Source organism: Solanum dulcamara, chromosome 2 (assembly GCF_947179165.1).
Source record: "Solanum dulcamara chromosome 2, daSolDulc1.2, whole genome shotgun sequence".
Classification (NCBI taxonomy): Eukaryota; Viridiplantae; Streptophyta; class Magnoliopsida; order Solanales; family Solanaceae; genus Solanum; species Solanum dulcamara.
Window position 1 is genome coordinate 20,650,740 of NC_077238.1, and position 10,334 is coordinate 20,661,073.

Here is a 10,334-nt window from a genome sequence, read left to right on the forward strand (position 1 = left end):
TTGTGGTTATTGGAATTCGATCGATAGTAAACTTTCAATTCATGTGTCGTTGTTGATTCACAATCAAAAAACTGAATTAGATTCAATTCAGAATGAAAGAAACCCGTTGAAGAAGATCTTGAAGGATATGAGTGGTGTTGAAATTCATAAACCCAACAATGGTTCAAACTTGAATGATAAGACTTTTTTTGAATGTTCAAATTTGAAGGATAAAGTTTCGAAGTTGGAATTGAAGCATGGTATTGAAGGATCAAATTTGAAGAACTTTGATGATAACATACCGAAATTGGAGTTGAAAGTGCATCATTGATAAGCTTGCTTCTAATCTTTTGGGGTATTATTGTTGGTTCGGTAGCTGCCAAGTTGATGTCGTCCATCTTGTCTTTATTCCCAGAAGTTCTTGGGTTGTTAGTTTAGTTGGTTAGGTTAGTTGTATGACTATTTTGTAATGTCTGTAATGCTAGCAATCTGCAGATTAAGATTTATTGTAATATAATATTTGTAATGTTAGCAAGGTGCATATGAATGCCAAGAGGTATGCGTACTTGTCGCAGCTGGTATTTAGCTATTGGGATGTTGTATTCTAGCTTATTCCTTCTTTATTTACTATTCTTACTCAGTCAACTTATGATGCCTAATGGGTATCTTAATTTTGGTACTCATACTACACTTTGCATCTATATTGTAATGCAGGACTGAGCACGAACCAGCATCGTTGATTCCCCCTGTGTAGTTGTTTGTTCTAGAGACTTGTGGTGAGTATTGGCGTTCTTGGATCCTTCCAGTCTCCATTTGCATTATGGCCCATCTTTTTGTTATCAAAGACTAGCCTGTATATTATTTGTTTTAGTTTTATATATGTATATATATTATTCTGGTTCAGTTGTGGTGTATCTTGTCTATAGTAGCTCTGTACAGGTGACTTCCAAGTTCGGGATGGAGGATTTGTAGTTGTTTTGCACATAAATAGCATCAGCTCCTGCTTTTATTATAGACAGGTTGCCTATAGATTGTTTCTGGGTTATATGTTATCCTCACACCCATTACTAGCCATTTCAGGTTTGGGTTGGCTTGCCTATCGGTAGGTATGGGATATGCACCATTATGACCTGTAAAGTCGGGTTGTGACAAGAAAGACATGATTATTCCCTTGTTTTCTCTCCTCTCTTCTTAACTTAGTTTGTCATTATATTTATAACACTCATTTATTTTTTGTTTATTTTTCCTATTAAAGTTTACAAAAGTGGAAAAGCCGGGTCATTTTTCTTATTTTGCAAAGTTTGGGACAAGCTTTCAAGCATATTAGTAAAATATATCCAAGTCCTTTTCTATTCTCCTAAAATATACACAAGTTTTTTTTCTCTTTTCATTGATTCAAGGAAAAACTACATAATTACACATACTTCACTATCATATTTATTATTATTGTTTATACTTTCAAAATATTATGTATTTTACCACTATTTAAGAGTTTTATATCATATATTGAGGAACATACATTTACATGTATGTATTTTTTCTATCAGATACATTGAAATAGAGAGAGTGGCGAGCGAGATGGGGAGGGAGATGAAAGATATTCGTATGTATCCCAAATACATGGAGAGTGGCGAGCGAGATGGGAGAGAGGCGAGGGAGGCAAAAGAGATTTGTTATGTGTCCCAGATACATGCGAATCCACTTGGATACAGTGTACCTAGAAAAATTACACCTAATTTTGACCCTATATATCTGGACGTATCTGAATGTGTCTGGACGCAAAAAAATATGGTAAGATATGTAATATTGCAAACTAGAGTGTATCTAAGTAATAAGATCCTAAACTAGAACAATTCGTTCATGTTTTCTTCTCTTATAAGCTCTCAATCTCTTAGGTCGATTTTTCTTCTCAGCCAACCTCGAAGCTGTCCAGTCATTGTCCTCAAATATGTTGTCTTCTGATTCAAAATATTTTGAGCTCCATATTTAAAAATATTATATATATAATAAAGAAAAAACATAGACAAGGTGATGTGTCACCTATCTATTATCTCTATTTGCATTTATCTTTTTTCTCCTTTTTTGGCTTTTTAAAATTTAAATTAGTTATTTTATTGTAAAATAAATTACTTAATTTATTACAAATAGTAAATATTTTATTAATGTAGAAACATTTACAACAAAAACTCTTCACATATCTATTTACAGGAACTAACTATTCATAATTCACAGCTCTCTAATTTCTACTCTTACTAAATTTACAATTAATACTCTTCTTAGTAACCTTCAGTAGACTCAGATAGACTTTTTACTCCTTAGGAAGGATGATAAAGGTCTGTGCAAAGACTGCAAGGTCATTCCGATAGACAACCTTACAACCCGACATAAGCTCTTGGTAATGGATTTAGGGATCAAGATGACGGGAAAGAAGAGGGTCGGGAATGATCGACCTAGGATCAGATGGGGGAGTTTGACCACGGCTAGTGCTCTAGAGATGGGAGAGAAATTGAAGGACATGGGGGCCTGGAATAGTAGTGGGGATGCGAACAGTATGTGGGATAGGACGACTAGTTGTATTAGGGTTGTAGCAAGGGAAGTGTTGGGAGTCTCGACAGGCAGTCGTAGTCGACATCAAGGGGACTGGTGGTGGAATGTAGAAGTGCAAGGGAAGGTGGAAGCAAAGAAAATGGCATACGCGAAGTTGATAGAAAGCACGGATGAGGTGGAGGAGTGGACGAATAAGGAACTTTATAAGATGGCGAAGAAGGAGGCGAAGTCGGCTGTTTCGACGGCAAAAACGATAGCTTTTGAACGCCTCTATGCTGAACTAGAAGAAAAAGGTGGGGATAGGAAATTATTCAAGCTAGCCAGGGCGCGGGCGAGAAGGGAACGCGATGTGGATCAAGTGAAGTGTATTAAGGACGAGCATGGAAAAGTATTGGTAGAAGAGACTCTCATTAAACAGAGGTGGCAGTCATACTTCCATAAACTCTTAAATGACGTAGGGGACAGAGACTTTGTGTTGGGAGATTTGGAACATACAGAGAGGCGTCGCAATTTTGGATATTGCAGGAGTATTAAGGTCGAAGAGGTTAAGGGTGCTGTTCGTAGGATGCGCTGGGGAAGAGCAACCGGACCTGACGAGATTCCTGGGGAATTTTGGAAGAGTGCCAGCTTGGTAGGTTTGGAGTGGCTGACTAGGTTATTTAATGTCATCTTTAAAACGGCAACGATGCCCGAAGAATGGAGGTCGAGTGTAATGATCCCTCTATACAAAAACAAAGGGGATATCCAGAGTTGCAACAACTATAGAGGTATCAAGTTACTAAGTCACACTATGAAAGTGTGGGAAAGAGTGGTGGAGATGAGGGTGAGGAGAGGCGTGTCTATTTCAGAGAACCAGTTCGGATTTATGCCGGGACGCTCAACTACAGAAGCCATCCATCTTATGAGGAGACTAGTGGAGCAATATAGGGAGAGGAAGAGGGACTTGCATATGGTATTCATCGACTTAGAAAAGGCCTACGATAAAGTTCCAAGAGAGATACTATGGAAATGTTTGGAGGCTAAAGATGTACCTGTGGCATACATTAGGGTGATCAAGGACATGTATGATGGAGCCAAAACCAGGGTCAGGACAGTAGGAGGGGACTCAGAGCATTTCCCAGTTGGGATGGGGTTGCATCAAGGATCAGCTCTAAGTCCATTTTTATTTGCCTTGGTAATGGATGCATTGACGCGACAAATTCAAGGTGAGGTGCCATGGTGTATGCTTTTCGCGGATGACATAGTCCTGATTGATGAGACTCGTAGTGGAGTTAATGCTAAGATGGAGGATTGGAGACATACCTTGGAGTCTAAAGGGTTTAAGCTGAGTATGACCAAGACAGAGTACTTAGAGTGCAAGTTTAGTGAGACACCTCAGGAGGTTGGCGTGGAAGTTAAGCTTGGTGCCCAAGCTATTCAAAAGAGAAGTAGTTTCAAGTATCTTGGGTCTATCATGCAAGGCAGCGGGGAAATTGACGATGATGTCACACATCGTATTGGGGCAGCGTGGATGAAATGGAGGCTCGCTTCCGGAGTGCTATGCGATAAGAAGGTGCCACCACAACTTAAGGGCAAATTCTACAAAGTGGTGGTTAGACCGGCTATGTTGTATGGGGCAGAGTGTTGGCCAGTTAAGATCTCTCACATTCAAAAGATGAAAGTTGCCGAGATGAGAATGTTGAGATGGATGTGTGGTCACACCAAGAGCGACAGGATTAGAAATGAGGCTATTCGGGACAAGGTAGGAGTGGCCTCGGTGGAAGACAAGATGCGGGAAATGCGACTGAGATGGTTTGGGCATGTGAAGAGGAGAGACACAGATGACCCAGTGAGAAGGTGTGAGAGGTTGGCCATGGATGGCTACAGAAGAGGTAGGGGTAGGCCGAAGAAGTATTGGGGAGAGGTGATTAGACAGGACATGGCTCAGTTACAGCTTACCGAGGACATGACCTTAGATAGGAGGCTGTGGAGGACCCACATTAGGGTAGAAGGCTAGTACATAGTCTCGTTATTCTTCCCTATTCATAGGCGCACTAGCACATTACAATTCCTTGTACTCTCATTTCTGCTATTTCTGTTACTATTTATTGCTTTCAGTACTTTTGATTACTCTATTTTATCTGTGATGCCTTCGTGATTTATTTTTCTATAGCGCCTTGAATTTTTTTAACTTTATCTGACCCCCTTTTCCGCTTTTTTTTGAGCCGAGGGTCTCTCGGAAACAGCCGTCCTACCTTGGTAGGAGTAAGGTCTGCGTACAATCTACCCTCCCCAGACCCCACGTTGTGGGATTTCACTAGGTTGTTGTTGTTGTTGTTGTTGTTATTCCCTATGTTCACACACTAATGAAATAGCTATTATTGTTCCAACTGTTGCTCCCAATAGCACACACAAGTGTATATGGTCAATCAAGTAATACAGTGACTTTTTTGAGCCGGATTATCAAACCCAAATAATTTTAATTTGAGAATTAATCACTTTCAAATGCAATTCAATTAAATGTGCTGATTTAAGAGAGTTAAAATGGGTTTTAAACTACTAATTTTTAAATAATTAAAATTAACTAACTAACGATTTAGTTTAACACAAGGGTTTCACAACTTGAGAGATATCCAGGGTTGCAACACAAAATGAGTTCTAGCATAATGTTTCATACTTTAGCATTCGACAGATCATCATGTTACTGATTCACAAGGTTGAATTTACGATCATGGTCTTTCGACCTCTAATCGCCTACTACTTTTGACAGCCTAACTACATCGTTGATCGGGGATAGGCATGAACCAACAGCAGAGCATTAAGCTATCTTCTTGCATATTAACTAAACGAGGCATATAGGTATATTTCTATCCTATATGCGAAACACTCTAAGTTTTTTCTCTAGAAGGAACAAGTTCCTCACATTCTTTGTTCTATCCCTCCATTTGTCTCTCAAGTTCAAGAGTGGAAAATACATGTATCTTAATGTTAATTAGGAATTAAAGGCAAAACTCATCGGTAGCCCCTTAAAGTTGACATCAAGTTTCACTTAGACACTTTAAGTGGTGATGTTCACTTTAGACACTTCATGTAGGGTTCCGCTGTGTCATTTTGACATTTTTTGCTGACATGGCAAAGTTAGTGTGATACACTCAATAATAGCACGTGAAAGACTTTATTTAGCCATTTTTTATTTTATTTTCTCTTCTTCTTCTCCATTTCTCAAGCCACCATCTCCCACCATTTTTTCAAGCTTAAACTCCTTCAATGGAGGTCTAATTTTTTATTCAAATTCATTTTTAAACTCTTTTTTTCTTCTTCATTGTATTGCTTTTTTAAATCTACCATCACCTCCCTCCATTTTTTCACCTGAAAAATGGATACCAACACCCCTATTTTATATTTATTCTCTCTTTATTTCTTATTCTCGCCATCGCCATTAATTTTATCACTATCGTAAGAATTTTTTAATTTTTAATTTTTTCAGATTTGAAAATCGCACCCACCATCATCTTCTTCTCTTTTCTTTTCTTTAGATCCAACAATTATAATTATGAAAAAAGTGAAAATCTAAATCTAATGAAAATCCTAAAATGAAGAAAAAAAAGCCGAGAAGAAACTGGGGGTTCGGGAGGCACTGGAAAAGTTTGGGAAGAAAGGAGGAAGGAGGGGTGGGGTAGTTGTGGTGGGGTTTAGAAATAGATATTTTTTTTAAAATTATTTGTGGCTGAAATTTAGTTTTTTTCCTGTACTGTATTTTTTAAATATTATTTTACACTCAAATGCCACTTGTTCTTTTAATTAATCGTAGTGTCAGGTCATTCGTGAGTGTTTTACACACACTCTGTAATTTTAGCTGATTGTTAAAAAAGTGTCAAAATGACAAAACGGGACCCTACATAAGGTGTATAAAGTGAACATCTCCCAGTTAATGTGTATAAGTGAAACTTGATGCCAACTTTAAGGGGCCACCGATGGATTTGGCTGGAATTAAAATAAAGAAAACTAGAATGCAAGAATAACTTATATAATAATCCGTCTCCTGCCAAGGATATTCACTGTTATACCATAACTCTTGGCCTCAACCCTAGAATAAGGGAAATTAGCCACTCATTGTTTGAATCATCATACCAAAATATTTAATGAAGATTCAAAAGGTTAATAGTATGTAAGAGTAGAAGAATAAACCTAAAGTTTGTCACAAGAGTCACCCAATTCATGCTCTCCTTAACAAAAGACTGAATAATCATAAAAATAATACAACTAGGCTATTTATGGGGTAAAATAAAAATCACGCGGCCAAATTTAGGCTTCCGGGTCAGGTTGCGGACCTATTCCTTCGTTTCAGGTTCTGAAAATATTCCTTCTTCTCCGCGACGCAGAGCTATCACCCACTTCACTGCCTAACATTTTTGCGAAGCCAAATTTGAGTGCCAAGGTCCGCGATGCGGAGATGCTTCCACGCCATGCATTTTACAGCTTGCACACCATCCTTAAATCATTTCGACTTCAATTCTCAGCTTGGCTTCCTTTTTGGCTCTTTTTTCTTGTTTTTCTCCCTGCAAGAATCTAATCATATAGAATTTTCTCTTGAACTTAGCTAAAAATATGGGATAAATTGGCTGTTAGGCGTATAAATACGCCTAAGATCACCACCTCACACATAAAGCTTTGTTCGTCTTTGAACAAATTCATACTTTCAGGCATAAGATGACTCTAATAACTGTTTACTTAAGGCAATTTAGCTTAGGTCACAACAACCACATTACACGTGCACTTCACAACAGGCATGTTACCACATTTACAATAAGCATGCTACAAGAATGACTCGTTCAAAACTTTCTAGCCTCAAGAATTAACTCTACAACACCGCCTCATGTATATTGTTCGTTCGAAAATTCATACAAGTCACCAATCCCTCATTGAACATGTTCCCTTACCACAAGAGAACACCTAATTTCACTTATAATTATAGAATATTAAACAACAACGGGTGAAAGAATCAAATTCTGCTTACTCTCTCAAAAGAATTCTCATGCCTCCAAAGATGAACCATATGCTTGCCCTTAGTGTACTGTGCCACTAATTTAAGAATGTGGAAGTTCAGAATCAACTAGGTCTTTATGGGTTGTAATGTAGGTTAGGGGACGAGTAGGTATTATTTTTGGCTATGAATAGTTCCATTCTCAAGCTCTTTAATACATCACATTATTTCATTTCAAACCGTCTTTTAACAACCTTATTCTTGCCCCTCTTTTCTTTATTTACCCTTCTTTAAGCAGCTTTAAATATTTTTTGTGGGGAGTTTTCAATTTATTCTTTTTTTGATGCAACTCCTATTTTCTTCCTCCCTAACAACAAGTCATAAGCTTTTCAATTACCAATAAGTCATATGTTATAACCCGTATTTTGCGCATTTGGATATTTTGGGATAATTATAACGAGTTAAGGACCATGCTATGTCTTGACCTTGTTTTACACATAAGTTGGTTATGAAAATTTTGGAATTTGGAAATATTGGAAGAGGCTAAGGGCAAAATTGGAATTTCAAAAAAAATATTTCATGAATTACAAAAAAAAAATAGGAACTAAGTGATTGGGCTTGGGAAAAAAAAGGAAAACAAGAGAGGCCCAACACAAGGAAAGGGCCCAAGTCTTGGAAACTTAGCCCATTAATTAAGTAGCCTATATATATATATATATATATATGTTGATGACTTTTAAGTCATCTTTATCCATTAAGAGCCCGTTTGGATGAGCTTAAAAAAAGTAGCTTTTATGTATGAAGTGCTTTTAGAACTTTGAAGTGCTGAAAGTTATTTTTATAAATAAGCAGTTGAGTGTTTGGATAAAAGTGCTTATGATGTGAATTTTAGGGTTAAAAGAATAAAAAAAGGTAGTTTGAGAATTTAGTTAAAATATAAGGGATATAAAAGTAATTTTCATGGTCAAATAAAATGATTTTAAGCACTTTGGAAAAAAAAGTTAGGAATCCTAACTTTTCATTTTTGATTGACTTTAAGAACTTTATGGCTTAAAGTCAGCATTAGGCAAACACGTCCAAAAGCTAAAAAGGGGCTTTAAGTTGGTTTTGACCAACTTAAAGCCAATCCAAACGGGCTCTAAGTCTCTTTATCAACAAGAAGCTTCAAGAAAAATCTAGAGAAAAGAAAGGGGAAAAACTTGAAGCTAGAGAGAGAGAGGGAGCTCGGATTTGGGAGAAACAAAGGTGAGTCTCCGATTTTGTTCCGTTAATTAATTATCTAGGGTGAACCACAATGTTATGAAGATGTTATTAATGAAAATTTATGGTTTGGAGCAGCCCAAAACGTTAACAAGCAGCCCCGAAGTTTCAGCTGCGCTAAGGAGGTTTCCGAGGCACAATTTTGGCTAGTTTTGGCCAATTTCGGGTAAGGTAAGGGTTATCCTTTAAATTTGGACTTTATGGGGTTGTTTTGAAGTATATTAGGTACCTTTTATACTGCTGAAAGTATAAAAAAATTGTGGATATGCTCAGCGAAAGCAACAATCTAAATTGAAGTCGTCGTAGTTAAATTGTAGTCAAAATGAGGCGTTGTGCGTGTGGGGGATGCTTCTGGTCATGTGGTGGTGTGTTGCAGGGCCTAAAATTGTTCTAAAGGAGGTGGGGGTGCTTCTGGTTGCATCCACACGACCCCCTCTTTGTATGGTTAAATGTTTTGCAAAATGGAAACTAGAAACTCTATTTTTGTATCATAGTTTGGAGCTAGTTGTTTGGAGCTTGTATTGTGTAAGGTTGAAGTGATTAAATTATAAATATGCTGCTAGTTTTTGTTGTTGGTATGGTTGTTGATATTGTGGCCGAGTTGGAATCTCGGGGATGTTGAAGTTGTAGGGGAAATGCTGCCCGATGTTTCGTAGCATCAGAACTAGTAACAAACTAGTCGGGGGTAGTGGATAAGGAAATGACTCCTATTAGTATTTGGTTGTGGAGTGGGCTATTGGAAAGTGAAAGGCTATTAATCTTAGTATTACTTTCATGTCAATAGGTTAAGGAGGTGCCAAGGCAAGCCAGATTTCTATTAATCCCGAAAAAGGTATGTAAAGCTATCTTCTTTTCTTTTGGCATGTCTTAGCCTTAAGTGATTGATATACGAAATGTGGGGATAATTCCATTCATAGAACTCCAAGTATGACTCATAAGTCTTATTCACTTCTCAATGGTAGAATTCCTATACTAGTTGAGTTATTGCCTCTCAAGGCCTCTATACGATGGAGAGTAGTAAGTATGTAAAGCTAACCGTTCCTTTTTTTTGGCATGTATTTGGCATAAGTATGTAAGGCTTACCCTTTTCTTTCAAGGCATGATTCCAATTTTATGGTTTCATAAGTGCTTCCCTATTTTCTTTGTTTTCAAAAGCTAGGTGTCAATGGTCCCAAGGAAATGACTACTTTTCCTATAACCCGTCAAAGTTTTCCAAAACAAAGGTTTGCAGTATTACAAGCTTTTATGACAATAACAAGGAATATGTTTTACAACGACATTGATGATGTCGAGGATGAGAATATGTCTATGATAGCTATGATAAGAACGGCTTCATGTATGTAAGGTTTACCCTTCTTCTCTCTTGATATGCCCTTGACGTAAGTTATGATGTTACGATGAAATGTTTATGGTACCGAGTCCCTTGATGGGCCAAGTATGATATGTGTTACGACCTAAGGATCGGGCCGTACGTTCCACGGCACATATGTATATAATGGTTTTATGAGGGAAAGTAGAGGGTATGTAAAGCTTATTCTCTTTCTTCTTTTGGCATAGCCCATAGAAAGCCACAGATGAAGAATGC